At 46.2% G+C, this 27,880-nt stretch overlaps 1 pseudogene; it reads left to right on the forward strand.

The window, feature by feature from the left end:
- The first annotated feature begins 499 nt into the window (after positions 1 to 499).
- Positions 500 to 25,886, forward strand: LOC120837322 (annotated as a pseudogene).
- Positions 25,887 to 27,880: the final 1,994 nt, after the last annotated feature.

Below are 27,880 nucleotides of genomic sequence, written 5' to 3' on the forward strand. Positions count from 1 at the left end.
CATAGATGTCCCCCCTCCTCCCCACAAAAAAAAAAAAAAAAAATACAGTGTATTTTTTATTGCAAAAATAAGCTAAGCATCTCCGAACGCTGATGTTCCGCCCACATGTAGCCCTGTAGAGGTCCTAACCAGATGCCAAAGGTGCATTACTAAGCGTTACCTTATTCAAACGTTCCGTTGTAAGTGATCTTTTTTTTTTTAATTTTTAATGAGAAAATGGCGGCCGACAGAGCTCTCGAATACAGGGAGCTCTATGGCACCATGTCACCTAAAACGGCCAAAAATGGGCCCCATTTTTTTATTAAAACTTTTTGAAAATAATTTATAACTTTCGAATAAGATAACGGTCTGTGTTGAAACTTTGGCACCTGGTTCGGACCTCTAGCGAGTGCTACATTTGGGCAAAGAATTAATGTTCGATAACGCACATTTTATTTTTTCGGTGAAAAAATAAAATGCCCGTTCCGACACATATTAGCCACCTTGAGCGCATCATCTACGAGATGGGAGAACGCCTCAACAGCCGGTTGATCGACCTCGATCAGCGCATCCACACCATCGAAGAAGCAAAGCGACAGGCGCGCAAAAGGCCCAAACAGTGCACCTTACCCAGCACCTCCGGCGACACGTCCCCTCCCCTCCAAATTGATGATGATTAACCCCCCATCGCCCAAAAACTCATCCGCACCTCCACCCCCGCTGACCGTATGGCAGTGGAACTGTCGCTCGTTTCGCAACAAGAAACCATCGCTCACTCTCCTCGCCCTTCAACACTCGCCAGACCTCATCGCCCTTCAAGAAACGAATACGGACAACGTGTCGCTTCGGGGTTACACGACATATGCCACTAATCCAACATCCTGAACAGCCGTCCTTGTTCAAGCCACCCAAACCGCCCAAACGCACACTCTACCTACAACGATAGATTATACTTTCGTCGAACTCCTACCCCGTAAAAAGACAGAAACCAGCCTGTACGTCCTTAACATCTACAGTCCTCCAACACAGACTCTCTCGGCGATTGACCGCCTTCTAAGAATCGTCCGCCAACGAACCAGAGGCCACAAACTCGTGGTCCTCGGGGATTTCAATGCCCAGCATACGGCCTGGGGTTACCCCAGAAACAACAAAAAGGGTACAAGCTTACATGAAGCTACTCTACAAAATCAACTCTACCTATATAACTCCCTCCACATTCCCACTAGAATTGGCAACAGCGTCTCGCAGGATACGACCCCCGACCTGACGTTTACATACAACATCAAACAGGCTACATGGTCGCGCCTGGACAAAACTCTGGGCAGTGACCATTACATAATACAGCTCCAAATCCCACACCAAAGGACCAGGAGCCAAAAAATTGGCACGGCACGCATCACCAATTGGAAAAATTTCCGAGAAGCAACTCCCACCGGTCCCATCATAAGCCTCGAGGATTGGACTAACCAGCTCCTTGAGAAGGCACGGGAAAACACCAAGGAACTTTCCCTTACGGAGGACAATCCCGCCATCGACGCCCATCTCCTCCACCTCTGGGACGCCCGCAACGGGCTGCTCAGACGATGGAGGAAAAACAAGACAAACCGCAAACTGAAGACCCGCATTGCAAAACTAACGGCAGAAGCGGAAACATACGCCCTCCAACTTAGCCAATTAAACTGGATGCAACTTTGTAACAAAATCCAAGGAACGCTGGGGACCCGTCGAACTTGGCACCTGCTACGCTCCCTGTTGGGGACCGGCGAGTCCAAGGCGGTCACGACCCACCAACTCCGCCGATTAATTCACAACCACCCGGGTAGTGAAGCCGATTTGTTAGATGAGCTCAAACAACCTTTGGCGGCCCCGTCACACGCCCAACCCAAGCGGGCACCAGACTACACGGGTGACCCCAACCCTGAAATGGACGAGCCATTCTCACTGGCTGAAATCGAGGCGGCGGTATACACTCTCACCCGCAACACCACCCCGGGTCGAGACAAAATACCCAACAAGCTACTTCGAAACCTCGATCACGTAGCACTGGAAAATCTGCTAGACTATATCAACGACTGCTGGCTGGCGGGCTCCCTGCCTCCTCAGTGGAAACACGCGGACATCACTCTTATTCCAAAACCCGGCAAACCCCTGAACCCCAAGAATCTCAGGCCCATCTCCCTCACTTCCTGCGTTGGCAAGCTGTTCGAACACATGGTCCACAACCGGCTGTCGCCTCACATTGAGGACAAAGACTACTTCCCCGACACAATGTACGGCTTTCGCCCGCATCTGTCCACTCAGGACATACTGCTTCAGCTCAAGGAGGAAGTACTGGACAGCTTGAATAACCACAGCAAGCGGTCGATCTTGACCCTAGACATTAAGGGGGCATTCGACAACATTTCACACCAGGCCATCCTTCAAGGCGTCGCATCCACTAACTGTGGCGAGCGCACATACAAATACTTCGCCTCATTTCTCACCAACCGCACGGCAACAGTGGGTATCGGACACCTTCGATCCGACACGTTCACAACCATACCAAAAGGAACGCCACAAGGGTCGGTAGTGTCCCCCCTACTGTTTAACATCGCCATGAAGGACTTGCCACCCCTATTACAAGCCATCCCAAACCTACATCACGCCATCTACGCAGACGATCTAACACTCTGGGTCCCCACCGGATCAACGGGGGACCAACAAGACGCACTTCAAGCAGCCATCCAGGTGACCCAACAATACCTGCAACCCAGGGGACTTGAATGCGCCCCAGAAAAATCTGCCCTTCTAACGCTGTGCAAGAGAACATACAAGAAAAACAAAGACCCCATACCAGATCCAGAGCTCACCATTGACAACCAACCCGTCCCCAACGTCCCACACCTTCGCATCTTGGGCCTCAACATACCAAAAGATGGCTCAGGCGCCCAGACCATCCTCTTCCTGCAGCGCACACTAACTCAACTCATGCACCTCATCCGCAGAGTCTCCCATCGCCACTTTGGACTACAAGAAACCGACACTTTACGCATCATTCAAGCTATCCTTATCAGCCGAGTCACGTACGGGACACCGTACTTGGCCCTGAAATCCGCGGAGAAGGAGAAACTGAACGTTGCCATTCGCCAAACCTACAAGGCCGCCCTGGGACTACCCCCAAAGACGGCCACACGAAAACTCCTACAACTCGGCGTCCATAATACATGGGAGGAAATACAAGAAGCCCATCGAGTCTCACAATTCACCCGACTGAAACTCACATCGGTAGGAAGAGCTACGCTCTACCGGCTCGGTTACACGCCTCCTGCAGAATGCGAGCAGAAGAAACGCATCCCTCTCACCATCCGACATTCCATCAAAGTCGCACCTATTCCAAGAAACATGCATCCCATCTACAACAAGGCACGGCGAGAAGCCCGGATACGAGCCCTCAAAACCCAATACGAACACTCCCCGGATTCTTCTTTTACTCGCTACACGGATGCTTCCCCGTACCCCCAACAACCAGCCCACGCCGTGAGCGTCACCGACGCCCATTGCAAAGAAATGACGGCAGCTACAATTCTCACTACGTCTATCGAGACAGCAGAAGAGCTCGCCATTGCTTTGGCGGCCACCACTGGCAACGAATATATCACTGTACTGACCGACTCTCAAGCCGCTTGCCGCAACTTCCTACTTGGCCGCATATCACCAACGGCCCTCAAAGTTCTACAAAACGTACGTCAACTCCCAGAACTCCATATCGTCTGGACCCCCGGACACGAGTCCTTCGAGGGAAACGAAGCGGCACACGCCGCTGCCCGCGCTCATATACACCGGGCAGTTTCTCAAGAAGGCGACGACACGCAAACCCCATGCACTTTCAAACCTACTCCTCTTAAGAAATACGCGGACATCCTCGCTCATTACCGCCACGAACGACGACAGTTCCCGCCACCGCACCCCCGCCTATCCAGAGCCGAAGCGACCGCTTTTCGTCGGCTACAAACTAACTCGTATTCCCACGGCACTCTACTGCACGCCATGTACCCCACCCTATATTCTGCTACCTGCAAATTTTGCTCCCAGCCTGGCACCCTGTACCACATGGTCTGGGAGTGTCAGCAAACCCCATCCCTCGCCCCCAACCCTCACGCAACCTACGAGCAGTGGGTGGGCCAGCTGACCAGTTCCGACCTCTCAGCCCAGCGTAGCCTGGTGGAGAGAGCCCGGAAAGTCAGCGCGGACCAGGGCTTCCCGGACTAGAGGAGGCCCCCCACCGGGCGGGCGCCCAACTATCAGCGCCTGAAGCTCTATTTATTAAAAGTTTATTCCTCCTCCTCGGTGAAAAAAAAATAAACTGCGTAAACTTTCTTGGGGGACACCCTGTTTATATCACGCGTCATTTTTCGTGTTTCTGTTTATTTCGCGTCATTTTTCGTGTTTCGTGCTAACGCCAACTGATCCAATCAAGCGCCAAGAATGCGTCGTGACATCGCGTTTTAAGTAAGCGTGTTTGTGTTACAATTATAACTTTTGGTCCCGCTTGAACTTCAAATGAAATGGAGTATATCTGATCTTCATTTGATAACTCCGCGGTCGCCTCTTGCGGCTCTCGTGGAAGGTAATCTTCTGATTTTCGACATTTCCTAACTTTCAAGATGAAAAAGCAACATCGTGGATCAGTGGCGTAGCCAGGGGGAAGACTTATGGGGCTTCAGCCCACCCTCCCCCCTAAAATCTAGCCAAGCCTATATTACACAGAGCTATTTTGACCCCCCCCCCCCCCCCCCCCCCCAAGTCAAACACATCCCATCCACCTTAGTCCCCCCCACCCCCGAAAAAACATTCCTGGCTATGCCACTGTCATGGATTGAAGAAGTTTCAACAAATCGAGCGCGGTCACCACCATCTAAGGTAATTAAAGTCCGTGCGCTAGCGTTTCAACGGCATCACGGTGAGATTCAGTGCAGACACGGATTGGTTGGTCAAGTGCGCTGAGTGAGCGTTAGACTGGGCCTCGTGTAATGTCAGTCCGTCGAAGGACGTTATGGGTCAGGATAGGGACCAACTGCACAGTTGGCTTTGTCCGAGCGTCATAACGTCACGGGTATAGGTATATAGATGAGGCTGTTCACAGGCTCATAGGTATATAGATGAGGCTGTTCACAGGGCGTGTTGGCGCACTCTATAGGGCAGGGGAGAAGGAAGCATGCGGAGTGCTGGAGAGGAGAGGAGGGAACCCCTTCCTCTTTTCAGCATTTCGTCTGCTTCCGCCTCCCCAGCCAGAAAACTTTTTTAACCTGTGACTGATTATAATTAACCATTGCAGCTCTTCGCCGGCCGAGAGCGAGAAAGGGACTGTTATGAGCCCTTCCTCGTTGTCATAAAAAATTTCATATATAGGCAAGGACCTTTGTCGCACCGGGGAGGCCATTTTTCGGCGATCTTCGTGCTTTCGTGTGCGCAATTTGCCAGATTGAGCGGCTAACTTTCTAGGCGAATATCTCAGAACGCGGGCTGGTTACGAGGATTTTAAGAAAAATAAAACAGTCTAAAGAAAATAAATTTGTTTTATAGTTTCCAGTACAAACACACGCCCTAAGTAAAATAATTAAAATAATATTTAATTAATTAATTAGCGCACTAGCAGCTGGAAATGTCCTTGCACCTAATTTACGCCTACGAACACAACCTAGATGCAAGACAGATATCACATACCTTCAATATGATAAATAATTTGTTCTGTTTATCCGCAGATTTTCTGCGTATTTGCTCTTTATGTACTCGGTCACATAAGCACAGCCTTGTGGCCTCTGAAGTATGCAGGGAAAGGAACACAATGCACATATGAGTCAACATTCCTGCTTAATACCAAATCGAGACAGCCTATAGTGCTCTATACGAGTTTTGCGTGGGCTGCTTCACACCTGGTATTACACGAAACCTGGTTCTACTGCAAGAAATATGAAGAACCACTCGTTTTCTCAACTAGTGAAGTTGACGTTAAAAGTCCCCGGTGATGAGTAGTGATGCATCATCAAGACATTCCACTGGAAAATTTTGAGTCGTGAAGTTCTTGATGGCAGAGTTGGATGTTTTCCGAACAGTAGTCCGCGCACTGTACAAGTTTAAATCTTCAAATTTGACCCGGTCCGGACAATCTACAGGTGTGAACTCTACAATTATTGTTTAGATCCGTCGTCTTGATAAGACGTGAAAGATCTTATGAACGGCAGAGTATATTAATGTTGAGTAATGTACGATACAAGTATTGTGAGCGACGTAAGCGGACATTTGTGAAGATGTGATTTGTATTATATATGCATACACGGAGATGCGTTCATAAAGTTCGTATCATTGTCCCGAAGAAATAGAGATTCAGCAATCAAACTCGAGTGGCAGTTGAGACTTTCTCTACATGTTCGCTACCAAAAGTCATCCACTTTTTCCGGGGATAAACCACATTCTGGAGGCCATTGTTATAGAACTGCTCGTTTTGAGTGTTCAGGAATCGCTCCACTTCAGCAATACCTTGGTCGTCGTCCTTGAAATGATTTCCTCTTACTTGGCCACACTGGAAGCGTCTGCGCCATTTAACCAAAATGTCATAAGCTGGGGCGTCGTCCCCAAACAACGCTCCCAGATTCGAATGGATATCCTTGGCATTGCTTCTTTTCAAATGGAAAAAAAAAATGGATCACTCCATGTTCTTGGCACCGACGGGCGGTGTCATTATTTTCCGACTCCCTAGTGGCGTTCCACGCTACTATAACATGCGATGTTTGGTTGTGCAGAAACTAGAGGGACGCGCGCTGCGTCCCTCTAGTTTCTGCACAACCGATAATATGAACTTTATGAACGCCCCTCATGTATATATATATATATGTATATATATATATCATCATTATTAGTAGTAGTACGTTTGGTCTAGGCATTATGTGCGGACTATGCACCGGGTGTATAAGCAACACCGTTTATTTTTATATAAACAACCGGAAAGAATAAACACAAAGTTCGGGACGCAAACAGACGATACAACTCTTGTTGTATCGTCTGTTTGCGTCCCGAACTTTGTGTTTATTCTTTCCGGTTGTTTATGTATTTACCAACACTCTCGTTTTTAATGTTAACGTTTATTTTTTACCCCAAAAGTTTCCCTGTGGTCTACATACCGCGTCAGGACTGAAGTCCGCAAATATGCTACACATAAACGACGATGACACCCATTGGGCTTCACGGCACAGGCGTCGCCACAACTGAAAGTGTGCAAGGAACGATGTTCGGGGCGCGATGCGCCTTCCACGAACTTCACTTATCCCTCAGCGCCTCACCGTCGGCCGCGCGGTCGCGGCCCCATTCGAAGGGCGAAGTATACTGGGTCCCCTAATATCGACACTCGGTGAAAAAATCGGCGAGAAATCCGGCGGCATTAATTGGCCGGCGCCAAGGTCAAGCGCGGCGCCGGCCAATCACGGCCTCTGAATTTCTCGCCGACTTTTTCGACAAGTGTCCAGACTAGGGTGCCTGGTTGAATGTGGTCGCGTGATTCGACAACGTCACGGAGTCTTCTACCACGAGCCACGCCGATGCCATGAAGGAAGCTGTGGAATTCTCTGAAACAGCTGTCGCAGTAAAATCGTTCCAATGCGGACCGGAAACGAAGGAAGGCCTGCACACTTCCCCCCGGCAAAGGTAATGCGCGACACGTGCCGGAGCAAATGCGTATCCTGCGTACATAGCTCGTAATTCAACCCGAGGTCATTGCCGGGTAGCGGGATGAATCTGAGAAGCGGCCAGTTGCGACTGCGACGCCCCCCTCGGCAGCCGAAAGCCCAGCAAGGAGGACGTACCAACCGGCATGGCTAGTTCCCTAGTCTGTGACGAGGTTCAACGAGCGGACGGCTGTAAATAATATACACCGGGCGACCTGGTCGTGGCATTGCAACGGGTTTCGGGATGGGCGATGTCGCGCGACAGAGAAAGCGACGGCTCACACGCGGAAACTGGTTCCAAGGTCGCTTACACGCGCCGCGATGGCCCTCGAGCGGACGGTGAAGGGCGAATGACTCGTTGGAACGGCAACAGAAACTGTCGGGCCTTCCAGTCCCAACCCCAACTCTCGGGCATCAACACCAGGCTAAATGCTCTGAAATTAGCACTTCAACTGAACAAAAACGAACATCGCAATGTTTCCCGGGAATATTTTAGACGGCAGTAATAAAATATTAATAAGCAGTAATTAAACTTTTGGACGCGTATAGTTTTTATTCCATTGCTCTACAGTTTCTTTGCATGGAATCCTGCAGGCCGCATTCACAAAATTAGCAATTTCTGCTTTTCTTGTCAAAAGATGGTAGTGTTCTCGCGGACTGCAATTGCCTGGGTATCATAGAACGTAAAGCAATTACAATTTCGATATTTCCTGGGCCTTGTGGTTGGCCATGCGGTGGGCCCATTCGAAGGTTTGGCTATTGCAGTCTACTGAGTTCAGGCTGCCGAGAGACGTGTTTTGCGTATTAAAAAATAACGGGATGTAGTCACCTGACAGTCGTTACACGCTCGTTAAATAACTAAGCAAATCAAATTCAGGAGGGCAGCATCCTATTAAAAAAAGAGGAGAGATTCGCGTGTGATTGTTCCTACAAACAAATCAAAGCTGACACGATGCCTGGCACTTGTGGACGTGACAAACAGATAGCTCTTAAAATTAAGACTTAGTTTGACGTGACCGCGTTGGTCAAGTTAAATAAATAGAGAAAGAATAAACATAGTGACGGACAGAGCAGCACCTCTTTCGACTTTCAACACAAATAGCTTTATTAGGCACCACTACCCGGCCCAAGAGACCCAGAGACGGAAAGGGGAGAGCGAAAAGCGGGAACATGGAAAGGTGAGGGGTGGTAGGGAGAGGATAAAGGCGACACAGAGAGGAAAATTACTCGCAGGGAAGAAGAAAACCCAGAAGAGAAGGGGAAGCCGCAAAGAAGAGAAGCCGCTTGAAACGAAATCACCGGACGGACGACCGAGGCCCGCGGGGTACTTGTCAAAGCCACAAACTGCGGGCGAAGGCAGGCCGCGTCTTTCGTGGAAAGAGAAAGAGAGGGCGCCGACATCTCGATTATCTCTGGGCCGTAGCGACCTCGGTTAGAACCTAGGATTCTTGCCGAAGAGAATCCAGGGCGACATGAGGAGCAGGCCCTATTGTGGACAGCAATTGGGTGTTGTGATTCCCTCCCACCGACCTCTCTCTCATGTTCTCGTAACCTGTCGTTGATGCAGCGCCCTGTCTGGCCGATATACTCCGCGCCGCAAGACAAAGGTATGCTGTAAACGCGCCCCGACGCGCAGGGAACGAAGCTAGTCCCGTGCTTCTTGGAACATCCGGACTGGGAGGGTAGGGGTTCATTTACGAGACGTCACATAGAATCCAGCTTAAACTGGCACGAAAATACGACATCGACGTCGTACCTCCTGGCGACTGCCCTGAGACGATGTGAGGTGTTATGGTAATACGGCGTGACCGAAAACTTTTTTGGGCGGGGTGGCTTTTTGCGGTCGAGTGAAGATTTGGAGATTAAGACCTTTATCCTCTCCCTACCATTCCTCACCTTTCCATGTTTCCACTTTTCGCCCTCCTCTTTCCGTCTCTGGGTCTCTTGGGCCGGGTGCCGGTTCCTAATAAAGCTATTTGTGTTGAAATTCGAAAGAGGTGCTGTTCTGTCCGTCCCTATGTTTATTTTTTCTGTTTTTTTTTTTTTTTTTTAACTTCACCAACGCGCTCACGTCGAACTAAGACTTCGAAGGTTTCCAATTTCTTTGAAGTCCAAGTGCGCAAAGTTCGAAGCCCGGTTTTCATGTTCCGCCACCAGTTTCAGTTTCAAATAACGTTTTCACGCCTCACTGGTTTTTACGAAATCAGGTTTAGAAAAGTTCGGTGTGATATTTAGACTGCGAGAAGTTGGTCAGGCAATTAAATGAGACGACGAATGTCCCGGGTCTGCTGGAATATTTGCCAGTGCAGAGTGACGTGTGACAATAGATCAGTAATTTTGACCTCCGGCCCGGGGTGGTCATTAACATGCATCACGAAGTAATTGTCCTACGAACGCACTGTTTAACGATACTCATCCAGTTCGAAACGGACAGGGGAAGGCAATGGGTTGAGGCTCAGAAAAACCTTAAAGTGATCTGGCAAACTGCCCCCGCCCCCCCTACCCCCTTGCACGCTGGTAGCAATGCGATCGAACGCCGCCCGAGTGACGCTGGCATATAGTAAGTTTAGTTTGTAGATGATGCAAAATCCTAAAACTGGGAATGACATTTGAAAAAAAAAAGTGTAAGAAGACAGAAAGAAGGGGACAGGACAACGCCTCAACCTCAGCTTTGGGAATGAAATTTGAAAGAAAAAGTGTAGAAGGACAGAAAAAAGGGGACAGGACAACGTCTCAAACTCAGCTCAGGACAACGTCTCAAACTCAGCTCAGCTGAAAACTCAGCTCAGGACAACGCCTCAAACTTAACTCAGCTGAGTTTGAGACGTTGTCCTGTCCCCTTTTTTCTTTCTTCTTACAATATTTCTTGCGAATTACATTCCCAGTCTCGGGATTTTGCATCATGATCAACATACACCAGCTCGCCTGCAACGGATTTTGCACCATGACCAACATACACCAGCTCGCCTGCACCTTCACAATTTTTTTGTTCGTAATTGCTTTGGAGGTTTATTTTCTGGGGCGGAAGAAACGCCGAGCAAAAAGCACGGAAGCTGACGCAACTTGAGGTCGAGGAGCGTTCTACCATACCAGTGGCGTCGGAAGTGGAAAAACGGAGGGGGGGGGGGGGGGGGGGGATGGGGAGGGGGCTCCAATCTCTCCCCCATCCCCTCCCAGATATTTCGGACTGTTAAAGAAAACAATACGGGGAAAGAGAGCATGGTCGAACTTATTTTAATCTGAAATTATTTATGCATATATATAGCTACTGTCGCTCTTCACTGCATAAAAGATCGCGTAGATGGTCATTGTTAGAAACTCGTTGTCAGAAGGCACTACTCCTCACATGCCTGGTGGCTCGGAAGTTCAAAGCTACGTCTTTTCGATTTAAATAACTCTGCCATTGGTAAAACAAATTCAATAAATAAACATAACAATAAATGCAAAAATAAAAAAAGCTGGAGAGAAAAAAAAAACTATCAAGAACCCACCGGAAGTGTTGTATTCTTGCATATTCAGAGGCCCTGAACTATGAAACAAGTTTCTCCTACCAAAATGTGCACAGGCCAAAAGAAACACGTCCCAAGAACGTAAAATGAGAAAAAATATTTTTAAGACGTGCTGAATTTGAACAATTTTAGAAATCTTCCCCCATGAGCTAATTTATTGCTCAACGTGAAAAAACAATAAACGCATTATTTTGTATTTTGCAGATGGTAATTATATGTAATGTCTGTGGTGTTAATTTACATGCGATACCTCAAACAATGTGGGCGAAAAAAATTACCAAGTTTAGGGCATAATTGCCCGTAAGTACATGTTTGGATATTTCTTTGAAACTCGTATTGAAAAAAAATAATCATATCTTAAGACGACACTGACGTAGGCTATACATATATCATTCTTAAAAAGTTTAACACCTCTACCATAAATAGCTTCGGCTATAGCGCGCATCAAATATGGCACAAACGACAATTGTCAAAAACCAGTCGTCCTTCCTCGCTCCTTCGGGAATCTATTTCTTTAAAACCAAGCATGCCAGATGATTGAAATAAACGGTATTGTTTTTCGCAAAAAATGCGGCACCGCATGTAAAATTGCGAAAAAAGATATTATGAATGTACCTCACTGCTTGAATCCAAATGAAACCGCCCGCCGGTTTCATTTGGATTCAAAAGTTGGACGAACTTCGAACTTTTAGGGTAAAAGTTCGAAGTTCGTCGAACTTTTGACTTTTCAGGAATCGAAAGTTCGACAATTTTCGAATTCTTTAGATTAGTAAGTTCGAAAGTTTGAAAATTATCAAATTTCTTAGCGTAGGAAGTTCGAAAGTTCGAAAAGCTTTGAAGTTTTTAGTGCAAGAAATTCGAAATTTTGAAAATCATCAAATTTTTTAGTTTATCAAGTTTGAAAGTTCGACAAGCATCGAATTTTTCAGCGTAATAAGTTATAAATTTCGAAAAGCGTCGAACTTCTTAGTTTAATAAGGTCGAAACTACGACTTCCGTCGAATTTCTCGATATGGAAAGTACGAAAATTCGAAATCTTTCGAACCTTTCGAACCGCTTGATTTGATCATCCAAACTTCGGTTCGAAAAAAGTTCGCGGCATCCCTAGTTAGACATGTACAGCCATTTCAAGCCGATAGCCATTTTTTTGGCAATTCGAGCCAACCAGGTCAATAGCAGACGCTTATAGCCAATAATAGCCATTGGAAGCCAACTCAGCCTGCATAAAATCAAATATGTCAAAATAGTGACTGATCGTCATTCATAGACACTAGAAGTCATTTGGACCCAAAACCCGCCATATAATTTATAAACGTTATCATATAGCCAATAATAGCCATATGAAGCCAAATCAGTCTGCACACAATTAGGTAAGTCGGAGTAGTGACTAATAGCCGTTGATAGTCACTAGAAGTCATTTGAACCCCGAATCTACCATATAATTCAGAAATATGATCAAATAGCCAATAATAGCCATTGGAAGCCAACTCAATCTACACACTAAAAATGACTTATTGTCATAAATAGTCACCTGAAGTCATTTGACCCCAAACATGCCATATAACCAAAAAACATTCTCATACATCCAATAATAGCCATTGGAAGCCAACTAGTCCACACGTAATCAAATAATGTGAAATACTGACTAATAGTCATTGATCATCACTAGAAGACGTTTGAAGCTTGAATCTGCCTTATAATTAATAAATATGACTGTATAGCCATTGGAAGCCAACTCAGTCCCCACACAATCCAATGGCTCGAAATAGTAACTAAAAGGTATGCATATAGTCACTAGAAGTTATTAGGACCCCAACCCTGCCATATAATGCAGAAATATCAAAGAGCCAATATTAGCCATTGGAAGCCAACTTAGTCTTCACACCATCAAATAACTCAAAATAGTGACCAATAGTCATTAAAAGTTACTAGAAGTCATTTGAACCACATATCTGCCATATCAAATTTTGATCAAAAAGCCAAAATTAGCCATTGAAAGCCAACTCAGTCCGCGCGCAATCAAATAACCCAAAATAGTTACGAATAGTCATTGATAGTCATTAAATGTCATTTGGAACCGAAAACCGCCATATAATCAGGAAATAAAATCAAATAGCAAATAATAGTCATGCAAGTCCAATCTGAGACATAACCTCACAAATATCACGAAATGATCACTAATGGTCATTAAAGTCTATCACAAGTGGAACTACCCAATAAACAGCTGCTTGGTCTATATGCCCCGAAATAGCTTAGGATATTGGCCGAGAGCCATCAATAGCCCTTGGAAGGCAATCTAGTTTATACTCGTCCAAAAAACTCAGGAGTACGATACAATGGTCATTGCAGTCATTAGAGGCTAACCAGGCCCCCAAAACGACAGATAATACTGAACCGGACACTAATTCTACTTCCTTATAAATACTGGCTCTTCGTTAAACAGTCAGTGTAGCATTTACTGGCTGTAATTACTACGTCGTGGAGCATTTCCAGACTCATTGGAGGTGAATCTCATATAATTTAAAATAATGACCCATGGAGCAATTACACATTTGAATTGCTGTGCTTTCTTTCTAACTGCAAAGAGACAGTCATTACAGCTAATAAGAGCCATTGCCTTTAGAGTGGTCCATAAACCGTCAACTTACCAGAAAGTGACTAATTGCCGGTAGGTCATTTGTACCAGGTGTAATACATAGGTCCATATAATCTAAATACTTACTGCTAATGTAAAGCGCACCGCATTATTAGAAATACCGTGTATCAGCTCTTGCTCAATTGAAATCGTCCACACCGATTTGCCATATATATTCTCAATTCCTGATGTGTGAAGAGAAAAAATAGTGTAGTGAATGACTGTTATCCTTTTAATTTCTAGCTCATTGTTTATCATCCCACACCGAGAGATGGCAGCACTTCTGTGTCTCCCGACAACCCCATGTATTTTGGCTCCAGTTTCCAGTATTGGTTGTCAATGGTGTTTGATAAAGCATCCGATCAAACCTAACGGCAAAGCCTAAAAAAAAAAAAAAAACACGTTTGCGAGCTTGATTTGTCGCGGAACACGAGACAGCCAAACCATCACCACCTAGATCAGCAGAAGGCCTCCGCATCGCGATCCCAGTCAGATCGATCGAGGCCTGACATTGGGCACGAGTGCTGCGTCAGTGTACGGCCGGGGCTCGTGGTGTTCAATCAGCGCGTCGAATAAGGTCGTACTCGGGCCCAACAGCCGAGTTAGCGCGATCCGAGTGTGGTGACATTTCATGGAGGGAGAGGAGGCGATGCGGGGGCTCTTTTTATTTGAGGTGGTGTTGGCCAAACGCGGAGAACAATACCAAAGTCCTAACGAATGACGAATCTCAGAGACCACAATTTCACTTTTAAATAAATGCGATATGTGCAGGGACAGTGATCATGACGTTTCACTTGCCCACTGTGTCTGGTCACGTCGCATATTTCAGATCTAATCGTTTTATGAGCACCGTCATTCAGTCCCTCTGTTGTCCACCCTGATTGGATGTCTCTTTGTTCTCCAGAAGAGTGAACTCGGAGACTTTTTTCTCGAGCGCAGTGAGCAAAATGTGCGTAACCGAGTGAGTTGCAACGACCAAGAACCGTGGTAAGGGAAGATGTATACAGAGCGGAAGATTTGCGCACAGAGGCTCAACTGGAGCAGCGAACCTTGCACGCCGCGGAAGAAGCTGACTTGCCCTGCCGCACAATGCAGAGGAGCGCGTGTCCGAGTCGTCGATGCGAGGTCCTTAATTCGGTGGCAAGAGCGGTGCGCGTCGGTTCTTCACCCTGGGCGTCCCGCCGTCTGGTTGGGCGGCGGGGGAAACCCGTCCGCTCTTAAAAGCCAATGTCCGGCGCCAGGCTGACCCGCGAGTCCACTGCTACCGCACGCCCGACAGGATGGGACCAGCCGTCGCTGCTGCACTGCTCTGCGTCCTCGCGCACGCCACAGGCAAGGCTCTAGGAAGTTTTAGTAGAGCGTTCGAATGACTCCGATAACGATAACCGATTCCCTTCTGACGACTCTGAGCATGCGCCTTATTTTTTTTTTATTTTTTTCTATTCCTTGTATTGTTATTAGAGTCCAAAAATCATCTATTCTACAACTTTCACCTTCTGTGCACTTAGTATACACAAAAGAATCAGTTATATCACATGTGCTCTACGGCGCTTAACTCTCCAACAAAGGTTGGTTCCGGGAAAAGAATATCGCCCTCTGATACGCTAACCTCTTACTTAGAAAAAAAAGGGGAAGGGTATTTTTTGTGCTAGTTGCATGTTTATGTTATGGTAATGTTATGGCGATGTCATTTGTCAACTTTCTCCAACAGCTGTCTCTCTTTTTCTTCATAGTTTGTTTTCTCTGCAAAGCACGCCATTTTAACGTGAAATATATGGCAAGCAAGTGTTCCAAAAAGCATAATGGAAACATCGGAATGCAATGTTAATCAAAGAGCAACATAAAAAAACGTGCAGAGAACGCGCGATGGCCAAGCGGCCAGGCACACGCCGTCATTGGTAGAGGTCGTGGGGAAGCATGAGCAAGTGGGACGTATTTGGCGGATAAACAAACGCACGGGGTGCGCCAGGGGCAGATGAACTTACACGCCGTATAAGTTCTTTGGCTTGGACTGCGAGTTTTCGCGGCCCACGAAAGTGTAACCAAATCGTGTTTTGTGTAACAACAAAGCGCACGTTGTTTGACCTTCGCCAGTCACGTGAAATCCGGTAAACCTTTTGCGCAAGAGGTCGCGCCTCTAAATTTGGCAGATTTTACTTGATTCTACGAGCAAACTTTATGTAATCACTCTGAATACAAGACTTTTGACGGAAATAACCAAAACAAACCGCATTTCTTTTTTTCTTTTTTGTAGGAATTTTGGAGATTTTGTTATTTTGGTTCTCGCTAAGTGATAGTCCGTGACAGTTTCGGTTTTTTGTAGAAGAGCTCCCTTAGACTTCGGGGCAGTTTCATGAGTTATAACCGTCGCGGACAAATTTTTCTCCTGCCGCAAAATGCTAAGAAAACAATATAATAATTACTACTGCTCTTTTGTTTCAGAAGCCTTCAAATGGGACGATTTGAGGGGTATGTTTCATTTAATATATTCTGTTTTTGTAACAAATTATCTTTTTTCTTTTAATTCAGAGTTTGTTTCCTGCACGTGTTTGTAATGATGTGTGTGAGCTAAGAATGCTTGTAGCCTTTACTTAAAGTTTTCTTTCTCTTCCGACCAAAGCGCGCACTAAATTTATGGAGAGTAACGTCAAAGTTCAAACAAACTTACACGACGTTGAGTAGGTTCGTTCTATACTCCGGTACACACGAAGTTCGACCGGAGCCGATGCTATGCGATCGGTTGAAGTCGGTCAATCAGCGCCAAAAGCTCGTCGTCACAGCTCTGGTCGTCTTTGAGAGTTTTCTTTCGTCAGCCCAACCAATCACGGACAGGAGAAAACGCGGGATCGAGGCGTTGACGCTGTGCACGATCGGCGTGCAAACGACGAGTACAGAAATAACCGTTGAAGGCAGTGGTGTCACTAGGGTTAGCGGCACCCGGGGCGGTGGCCCGCCGCAACCCCCCCCCCCCCCCCCCCCCCCTCCGCTCGGCGCCCACCACGACCCCCCCTCCCCACCGGCCCGTCGCGACACCCCCGGAGCGCTGCACCCGGGGTTGTCCGCCCCCCCCCCCCCCCCCTCCGCACACCCCTTGTGACGCCACTGGCTGAAGGAGCAATTCGTCTCACCGAGCGTCCCGCAGACGAGTCATGATAATGGAATATTTTCATGTATCATGGAATAGCTCTATATGTGGCACCCCCGCTGCACGCGCCTCGCAATCGTTACTAATATCAGTGCTTAGAAAAGTGGAAGACCGGTCGTAACCGAAACACGCCCCTAAGGTCTTATACTTTTCGTCTTGCCTTAAAGCATCCATATTCTTGCGATTGGATGCTTGGCTTGTTTACATTTAAAGTGTGCCGTATCGAAAGAAAATGCATTTAGCGACTTGCTGTTGGTGTTCAGACAACTTATATTACGTTAAAAAAGCAGTGTTACTAAATTTCAAGGAGATAAACGCCGTGATTATCATGTGTAACAGAGCCATTGCTTTTGTAAAAGAAATGAACTGGTTCTAACAAATCTTCCTAACCCGAGCTGCTGTAGAATAAAAACGGTAATGTTCTTTCTAAATCTGTGATCGATGCGATGCTGAACGCACACGCTGTCTCTGCCTATTCAACTTTCTTCAAGTACGACGTCTCTACCGAATCAAAGAAGCTCAATGTCATATAAAAATATGGGCACGAAAATGAATTCTGCTCTTCTTTTAAAATGTCCGCTCTACAGTTTTATATTTCGGCGTCCTAAACCGCGTCCGTGGCATGGAGATTCCGTTTCGCCCTCCGAAGCGCGAGACGTAGGGTTCGAACCACGCGTGGTCCCTTCCTTGAAGAGCCTTTTTCGGGTCGTCGCTCGTAGCCTCAGTTCTATTGCGGCATAAAAACCCCAATATATTCCTTTTTACTTCAGCGTTCACCCCCATCACTGTCAAACATCGTAATCGGCGTGTGATTCAGAATTACTTTCGGGCATCTGATGATGCCAGTGTTTGACTGGAGCTGCGGATATTCGCCGTTGAAATGGTGACGGTTAAATGTCGCGCAAGTACAAATGAGCGTCTCAGTTTCCCCCGTAGATCTTAATATTCACTAGGTATAATTTACGGCGCTGCACGTATACGCTGACGGAGCGGTGGGAGAACCTTCATTTTAAAGCAACAAATACTTTTTAACGGAACCCTCAATCCCAAAATGTCCGCCCGTCCTTCCGTCCAATGATTTCCCGATAAATTCAGCGGGGAAACTAAACTAGTGCTCATACTCCGTGTCACTAGTTGTGTGTAGTACAGCTGAAGGCAACACCAGGCAAGGGGAGAAAACGCAAACACTAGGAAAGCGCTGGGGAAGAGGAGAGAATTATCCGCTCCTCTCTAACGTTCCTAGCACTCATTCTTTCTCCGACTACCCTCCTCTCCCGTCCCACCTTCCCAGCGTTCGCCATTTTTCTCTCCGCACGGCGGCGTTTCCACCACCCGATCCAAAGGGCTCAGCCAGATTCATCCATCCATCTGTCCTGCACGCAACTAAAGCCCGTTGCAACTCAAGAAAGGAATTGTGCTAGGATCATGTGACGGGCTAGTTGGTTATACATTACGAAATTAAAAGCAGCGCTAAAGACGAGGACAAGTAGAAGACACAGACACGGACAGGCGCTGTCTCACAACTGATATTTAGTGAAGAATAAAAGGAACATAAAGCAGAAGTGCAAGGACATATACGAAATGAAAAAGAAGGCTAACCAAAACGAAAGAAAGCAACAATTATTTTGACTTCAAAATAAAGAAATAGGAAAAAAAAGGACGGTAAACATTAAAAATTTACACAAAAAAAGATTCAAATGAAAACCTACTCTAATTAAATGAAAGAAAGGAAAAGAAAGAGGAAGAAGAGGACTCTGAAAAGTAATCTAGTTAAACGAAGTTCTCACTCAAAATATTGTAAGTAATGCAATTCCTTCGCCGATAAGGCTACCGACGGTGCACTGATGCATGTATCCCCTTTAGCTGCTATGACGTGCGCCTCATGAATTTCTCTTGTTCTTTGATCACTGAACTTCCTTGAGATTTTTGTTCGATGGAATAGGGGAGTACACTTGTTATCTCGTACGTGTAGAGCAAGATGTCCCGCCGGTGAAGACTTAAAGACAGTGCATGCTCTCGCAATCTCATGTTCACACACCTACCAGTCTGACCCACGTAGACCTTCCCACACGAGAATAAAATTTCGTATACTACGCCCCTAAGGCAGTTCACAAACTTATTAACATGCTTGACATCGCATTTGTCCTGTTTGTCGTGTTGATAATTGATTTTCGGATACAGCCTTTTCAACTTGTCAGGTGCAGAAAGCACCACCCTGACATCAAATCTGTTGGCTACCTTTTTCAAGTTAAGTGATATAGAATGGATTTACGGCACAATGGCTGGTCGGCTCCTCTTCTCTTTGCTTCGGTCTTGTATTTTTTCATGCATTTATATATTTTCTGCCACATCCGTCAAGATGGACTCGGGTATCCCGCAATTTTCAGTCGCTGGATTTGGTTGGTGAAGCTCTCTCCGGCTGAATGGTGACACGACTTGTTCAACGCCGCTCTTAAAGGGGTAGGGAAACGAAATTTCAGCGCTCATTTTCTAGCTTTAATGTGCTGCATGTTGCACCCTAACCTCGAAAACACCAGTCTTCCGTTGAAAAGCACAAGAAAACTAATTTTAAAGCTAAATAAAGAATCTTCAATGTGCACCTGGTGGATGCATGCGAAGCCTGTTTGGGAGGTAGTCTAGCAACGTTGTGGAATCTGATACGTAGTCGTGACGTAGCAGATTCCTTCGGAGCAGCGCCGCTCTTCGGCATTTCAACGTTTTCCTTCTGAACTCACAAATCCCGCATTGTACCAAACCTACCAAACGGTCCAAGAAGACGGAAAGGAAGGACTCCCCTCTTTCTCGGACTGTCGTTCGTTCAACCGGAAACAGCCATTCTCCCCCTAGAAGATTAGCCCGTCGCTCAAATTTCAAACAAAAGTACCTTTCCCCACCTCGTTCAGCCCTAAGCTGACAGTGTTGTGGAAGCTACGTGCTCCTTGTGCCAGCCACACGCTTGTCACCTCAAGGGTACTTCGAACGGCTCGGTTGTAACGCGCTTACGCTATTGACACCACCACAACTCTGACAACGCCACCAAGGGCAAAGCTCATAACCACGCCAGCCTTGCTACGTCACGAACGCGGGGAATCTTTTCTTTCTGTTTTTGTTTCTGCCGGATATCCCATGACGCATCGCGCTCTCCGTTCACTTCTCTTCAAACGCTTGCTCGAGTGCACCGTTTGGAACGAAAAATATAGCCAATCGTTCAAAATACAAAGATGTGATTAGCATCTACGGTTATTTTCCATCATGCTTGACTCATTTCCGAACGAAATTTGAATATTTAAATTTTTGTTTCCATACCCCTTTAAGCAATTGGTCACGATTCCTCTTTTGGTGAGTTTCAAATATGCTGAGTCGAATCGGAGTAGCTTTTTCTTTGATCTTGGTGAATACATCCAGCACAAATGGTTGTCCTGGAAGGTCATTCGCAAGTCTAAAAATTGAAGGATGCTGCTTGGGGGAAGTTCATGTGTAAATCTGGGAGGAGTCCTTGAGAATGTTGCATAAAGGTGGCGTGAGTGTCGTGAAATGCTTTGGTGTTGTTATCTTCCGGACGATTAGTAAGAACGACGAGGTAGTCGTCGACGTATCTAATAATACGTGTGACTTGGCCGCTTGGAAGATTGTCGGCAATAACCAGGTCGCACCCTTGGACAGGAAAATATCACCTAACACAGGGGCAACGCATGACCATATGCATATTCCCTTTCTTTGAACGTAGTTCTTGCCATTAAACGTGACTACATTTGATGAAAAGTAGAACCTTAAGAGCTCTAGAAATGATTCTACCGGAAGGCCACAATTATTTTGAAAGGCAACTGCTCCATTTGCTTCAATCGATTCATTTACTGTTTCAAACAGTTCAGCGTGTGGGATGGAATAAAATAAATCTTCAACGTCGAGAGGGTGAGGGAAAGGAAGGCCAGGGAGGAAAAAGCAGCCGAAACGCTGGAGAGGAGCCCGTTGCAACTCAAGAAGGTAGGGCGAGAGAAAGAAAGGTCGAAGAGGAGGAAGCAGACGGAACGCTGGAGAGGAGAGGCCTCTCCTCTCCAGCGTTCCGTCTGCTTCCTCCTCTTCGACCTTTCTTTCTCTCGCCCTACCTTCTTGAGTTGCAACGGGCTCCTCTCCAGCGTTTCGGCTGCTTTTTCCTCCCTGGCCTTCCTTTCCCTCACCCTCTCGACGTTGAAGATTTATTTTATTCCATCCCACACGCTGAACTGTTTGAAACAGTAAATGAATCGATTGAAGCAAATGGAGCAGTTGCCTTTCAAAATAATTGTGGCCTTCCGGTAGAATCATTTCTAGAGCTCTTAAGGTTCTACTTTTCATCAAATGTAGTCACGTTTAATGGCAAGAACTACGTTCAAAGAAAGGGAATATGCATATGGTCATGCGTTGCCCCTGTGTTAGGTGATATTTTCCTGTCCAAGGGTGCGACCTGGTTATTGCCGACAATCTTCCAAGCGGCCAAGTCACACGTATTATTAGATACGTCGACGACTACCTCGTCGTTCTTACTAATCGTCCGGAAGATAACAACACCAAAGCATTTCACGACACTCACGCCACCTTTATGCAACATTCTCAAGGACTCCTCCCAGATTTACACATGAACTTCCCCCAAGCAGCATCCTTCAATTTTTAGACTTGCGAATGACCTTCCAGGACAACCATTCGTGCAGCCTATTACCGTACAAAGATCTGCCGATGACCAGGGGGACTGTCTTCATTGTTTCCGCTAGCTCAAATTACATGTGGAAGTAAAATGAAATAGAGGAAACCTCGAAGAAAACAACCGGAACTTAGAGAAAGACACGCGTGTCCAAGCCATTCTTCCGGGTCTTTAGCTCGTTCCTAACCACCCAGTAAGGAGGAAAGCGCAGACAGCTCTTTCCCCTTTTTCCTATTGTCCTCTTTCAGTAAAACGGTCTATGGTTGTTCTTCCCAAGAAAAGCAAATTCGGTGGTGCGAATCGTACGCTGTAAAAGGTGCGTGCTCAACAGCAAAGCAAGGCCGCCACAATGGCCGCTGGTGTTACGTCAATGCGAGTGATGTGTATAATTGGCAGCTCCCTTTATCTCCATTGCCCGATGATGCTCGAAATAAATGCAGTATTCAAGGTGCGATCGTTTAAACCTGTCGTTTAGGAGAGGAAAGAAGGACTCTTGTTTTTATCGATTTCCCCGGTACATCGACCGAGGAAACCGGGTCTGGGCGCACTGGTCACGTTGCACCAATTTTCCCGCTACATTATAGCGGGGAAGCTGAATTGATGTAGAGGTCACGTGGCCATGTCACGTGCTTTTTTCTATATTTACCGGGGAAAATAAATAGGTGCACGTTTTATGACGTGAAGTCACGTGACATAAAATTTCCTGCTAAATTTAGTGGGGAAAGGTCACGTGACATCAATTGACTCACGTGACCTATAATCCGTGTCACTGTAGTCCGTTCCAACTTAAGAAGATGGGGCGAGGGAAAGGATAGCCGAGGAGGAGGAAGCAGACGCAACGCTCCTCGGCTATCCTTTCCCTCGCCCCATCTTCTTAAGTTGGAACGGACTACAGTGACACGGATTATAGGTCACGTGAGTCAATTGATGTCACGTGACCTTTCCCCACTAAATTTAGCAGGAAATTTTATGTCACGTGACTTCACGTCATAAAACGTGCACCTATTTATTTTCCCCGGTAAATATAGAAAAAAGCACGTGACATGGCCACGTGACCTCTACATCAATTCAGCTTCCCCGCTATAATGTAGCGGGAAAATTGGTGCAACGTGACCAGTGCGCCCAGACCCGGTTTCCTCGGTCGATGTACCGGGGAAATCGATAAAAACAAGAGTCCTTCTTTCCTCTCCTAAACGACAGGTTTAAACGATCGCACCTTGAATACTGCATTTATTTCGAGCATCATCGGGCAATGGAGATAAAGGGAGCTGCCAATTATACACATCACTCGCATTGACGTAACACCAGCGGCCATTGTGGCGGCCTTGCTTTGCTGTTGAGCACGCACCTTTTACAGCGTACGATTCGCACCACCGAATTTGCTTTTCTTGGGAAGAACAACCATAGACCGTTTTACTGAAAGAGGACAATAGGAAAAAGGGGAAAGAGCTGTCTGCGCTTTCCTCCTTACTGGGTGGTTAGGAACGAGCTAAAGACCCGGAAGAATGGCTTGGACACGCGTGTCTTTCTCTAAGTTCCGGTTGTTTTCTTCGAGGTTTCCTCTATTTCATTTTACTTCCACATGTAATTTGAGCTAGCGGAAACAATGAAGACAGTCCCCCTGGTCATCGGCAGATCTTTGTACGGTAATAGGCTGCACGAATGACAACCGAAAGCGCAGAATATTATCGGAGGACATCTGTATCACACCGATAAGGCAATTGCGGCTGCAGTGTCTTCAAACTCCATCCCCTTTCAAATGACAAAACCTCCGGCGGCAGTGGGTTGCGTCCATACGCAGAAAGTACTTTTCCTCAACGGCGTCTTCTTGAGTGTGCTTGGAACTTTTCGCGAATAGAGCTCGCACCGAACTTAACGCTGTACCGTCGATGAACATGGGGTACGCTCGCAAGATGGGTGCAAGTTTATTGTGGCAATCGTTGTTTTAGCCTGTAACTTTCTGTAACTTAATCGATCTTGATGCTGATATCTTGCTGTGGTGTCATTAACTATATTGTTTCATCTACAACGCTTAGTTCAAGGCTCATTTCCGCCGCCGGGTGTGGCTGGAAATTTTCGTAAAGTTAGTTCTATCGGTTTCCCTTAATCGCGATCTCCTGCTCGATAGCAGAGAGCCGTGAATTCACGTTGACCGTCCCAACACGACCGGGTTGCCCTTATTTTGCAAATTAGCACATAACGTAGCTGGCAAGACAACTTAAATTTATATTGATGAACCATGCTCATGCACCGATTTCGAACCGCAATTGAATCATTGAATCGTTGAAGCAATGGGCCCATACAACTTCGCTGTTTTCAGTTCTAGACAAAAGACACGCTCGTCGACACGGGATCCTCAATTGAAACTTTTATAACCATCTGCCAGCCGGAGGCAGCTGCTTTCGATTGTTCCCCGTCCTTGTTCCCATTATATTTCGTTGTTGTGAACGACACTAAACGCGAAAAACATTATCGATGTACTGCGTCTAAACTGACAAAAATCCTGAAGGTAAATTCAATCGCAGTAAACTGATACAATAGTTTGGTTACTCACCTCCGATTTTTATCGGTGGCGCGTTCAGTGCCGCTCTTCTCGGCCTCGCCGCTCTGGCGGATGCCATAATGAGGGCCCAGAAACGTTCCTAACAAATTGAAAAACGTCATCCGCGGCACACGAGAACACAAGACGCGCCCTAAGTCAGATACCCAGCACTTTGGAGCACCCAACCAGCAGACCCAACGCGGGAGCGGCACCCCGAAGAACACTTTCGCCAACATTTCTAACCAGTCAGCATGGCCGCGCAACTTGACGCTCGCTAGATGGCTCTACGATATTCAAAATGGCGCTACCCATGATAAAGCGGTTAATTGTCGGTGACAGCCACAGGTTGAGAGTAAAGTGGAAGCTTCTCCCATCTCTTATCACTGTAGCAGAGCGAACGCTGGAAAAGAGGCGACCTCCCCTCCAGCGTTCGCTCTACTAAAGTGGAAAGAAGTGGGAGGAGCTTCCATTTTAATGACGTCATATGTAGGGTATGAGATTAGGCGAGCACAAAACATGACATCGGGCCAGAAGTGAGACTACGAACACTAGTTTTGTCCCCAATACTCATTGTCGAGGAGATTTATACCTGCAACTCCTAGAAACAATAAAAAAAAAAGCCACTGTAGGGGATTATTTTCCTAGTTCACTTGGGATGTCGTCACCCATGTGCCATACTGTTGCTGAGGAAGCGCGTTTTCAGTGGCCGTTGGATCTCGTCGTAGGCACGGTGCATCTACTGATGATGCACTCAAATTGTGCCGTAAGATCACTTTTAGGGCGCAGCTCAGAATCCCGTTTCCGAGATGAGGGGCGTCGCCGTCAGTGTAACCGCGCATTGCATTATCGGACGTTTCCTCGCTAAAGATAGCGAGGAAATTTTCCCGCTAAATTTAGCGGAAAATATTCTAGCTAAACATAGCGGAGACATTTCCCCGCTAAATTTAGCGGAAAAAATTCCCCGTTTAACTTAGCGGGAAAAATTCCCCGCTAAATTTAGAGGAAAACCTTTTCCGCTATATTTAGCGAGAACTTTAGCTAAAATGCCCCACTACTGTCAACGACTAAATTTTCGTGAGGACCTAATTTTCGCGAATTTCGCGAATCGCCTACAATTCGCAAAAGATACGTCCCGCGAACAATTCGGGCAGTATGTGAACGCTACGGAAACTACATTCGATTCGCGAAAATTAGAACCCGTGAATAATATCAAAATTTCAGCCTTGGCCCGATTCGTGAAAATTTGAGCCCGGAAAATTAAGTCGTTTACAGTATATGAGAGGGGAGGAGGAGGGAAGGGTACGGAGAGGGAGGAGGGGCATATCCTCCCCTCCGTACCCTCCCCTCCTCCTCCTCAAGAGCTGCGCTCTAATTCGGCATTGCGGAGAATCGTAAACGCCTTTCTTTTTTTTTTTATTGTAATGGGTGTTGGAAAATAATTAGCTATTTTCAATGATCCCCGTGTTCAGGTGTCGTTCTTATTCCTTTCTTTTTCTTCCAGTAACGTGGGGAATGCGCAACTGGCAGGCTAGAGCATTCGCCCAGATGCCCCTAACCGCACAGCAGGCACGGGAGCAGGACTTTGTTCAGCTCAACACTCGATGCAAAGGTATACCTGATCCCAAAACGGCTTTGGTGCATCACATCTCCTACCTCTATATCTCACCTTCTATAGAAGAAAAAAATGTAACCTATCAATAACAACCTTAAGGTCGGAAGAGGAAGGGAGATAATTGTCTACACGAGATTATTCATTTAACTGCTCCGCTTAATTTTTTCCTACAGAAACACTGGGTTCATCAAAAACGCTTTAACAAAATTTGCCGGTCGCATAGAGGCAGGTTGCTTCTGAAAACACAAATCAAAGGTTTCGTTCAAAATTTCCCATGCAAAATCCACGAAACGTTTCTTTTTCTTTTTTTTTTCTTTTTTTTTTTGGGGGGGGGGGGGGGTTACAGATTTTTAGAAAAGGCTTTAAAAGCTTGACTAACACAGTTGGTGGGGATGAGTTCCGCTATCAAGCGGACATAATATACGGGGCTAATCGTCATAATGAGTCAACTAAGTAAAGAAAACGTCTCCATTATTTTTTCATATTTTTTTTTTTTTTAGTAAACGCGGACAAATGGTTTAAATAAGAAACTTGCTGACCGGTATTGAAATCAGTCAGGTTTAGAAAAACGTAAAGCGCGTGTGATGCGCGGAGGTGCGCTAAAGTGGCGACTCGTGCAATAGGCTCAAGGTCGCCGATGCGAAAATGCGGCCGCGCGGTTTCGCTGTTTCTTATTTCCGTGTTTGCGCATCGCCAGCATTGCGCCCTTTTCGCAAGTGGCAACTTTAGCGCATCATGAACCGCGTTTCCCGCGCGCTCCAATTTGTTTCTAAAATTGACTGATTTGATTGTTTTCGACGAAGAGCAAATTTCTAATTGGAACTGTATCTGTTTTCTAATAACCACCAGGTCAATTAACTATCGAATTTCAGTAAATATTTGACTTATTGTGACTCTTATCCGCCCTTATATTATGTCCGCCTGGTCGCATAGCTCATGAGCACAATATGCATTAATGCATAACATTCACTTTCTTCGTCTTTTTTTAAGGGACGATGCAACGATATTAGTTTGGAACGTTTTCACTTTACACAAGCAATAAACCTCTTTGTTACGGCGTAATTTTGAGGGTTAAAGTGACAGTTTTCTTTCAATCTCTACTTCGCAAAAGTTGATAACGTAACTTTGAGGTCGCAGTGTTTGAATAGTCCCCCGAGTGACAAAATTTGAATGCGGCTCATCAATTGGGCCCGAGCATTACGTTAGCACTCGATTTGGGCTCGTGATAATCAGTAGCTCAAAAGGCATTCGTGAAGTGGCTTGTGCCCAATCCCCGCAATGACGACAGTACGCGAATCATAACAATGATTGGAACATAGCGCGTGGCATGTGTTTTGCCAACCCCAGGGTGTGAGTAAACATTGGCTGCATTTAATAGCTCCGGATCACGTGGTCGCTTGTTCTGGTTGCGAGTTGAGGGAGTCAACGCTTATTTAAAACGTACTGCGAAACAGATGGGACGGAAGAAAGGAGACAAGCAACCGCTCCTTTCTTCCGTCCCGTCTGTCTCGCTGTACGTTTTAAATAATCATGCCTTACCAACACGCCCAAGTTTCCATTTTGAGTGAACCCTGCTCGTTTTTCTGGATTTTTTTTTTCTGTCGCTACTATTGCGTGCGGAGAAAAACTAACGAGTGTTTTATATGCTATAAACGCCGGGGGTTTATTCCAATTGGTATTTGCGCAAAGTATAAAAAAAGTTGCATTGTCCCTTCAAGCAAACCTGTAAAGCCAAAAAAATAAACTAGTAGTCACTACAGAGGGGCCCCTTTCCAGTAGAGGTTGAGGGCTTTCCGCAGTGCTACTGGTTGTTGAAATCTCTGGATGTAGCAATGTTAAACGGACTTCCGCTGAGTTCCTAGATTCTGACGATACGTGAACGATTTATATCAACATGTCCCCTTCCCCTCTTCCCTGGACGATTTTCGTATAGCCTACTTTTTTAAAACAGAATTTAGAGCAAAACAAATGGAACTTCAGCGCAAATATTCAATTTGAGTACACACGTTTATTCTTATAGAATACCCGTTATTAAAATACCTGCAACATACCGATACGGGGATCAATGGGCTTTGTATGACTT

Source organism: Ixodes scapularis, unplaced genomic scaffold, assembly GCF_016920785.2.
Source record: "Ixodes scapularis isolate PalLabHiFi unplaced genomic scaffold, ASM1692078v2 PGA_scaffold2__306_contigs__length_199485367, whole genome shotgun sequence".
Classification (NCBI taxonomy): domain Eukaryota; kingdom Metazoa; phylum Arthropoda; class Arachnida; order Ixodida; family Ixodidae; genus Ixodes; species Ixodes scapularis.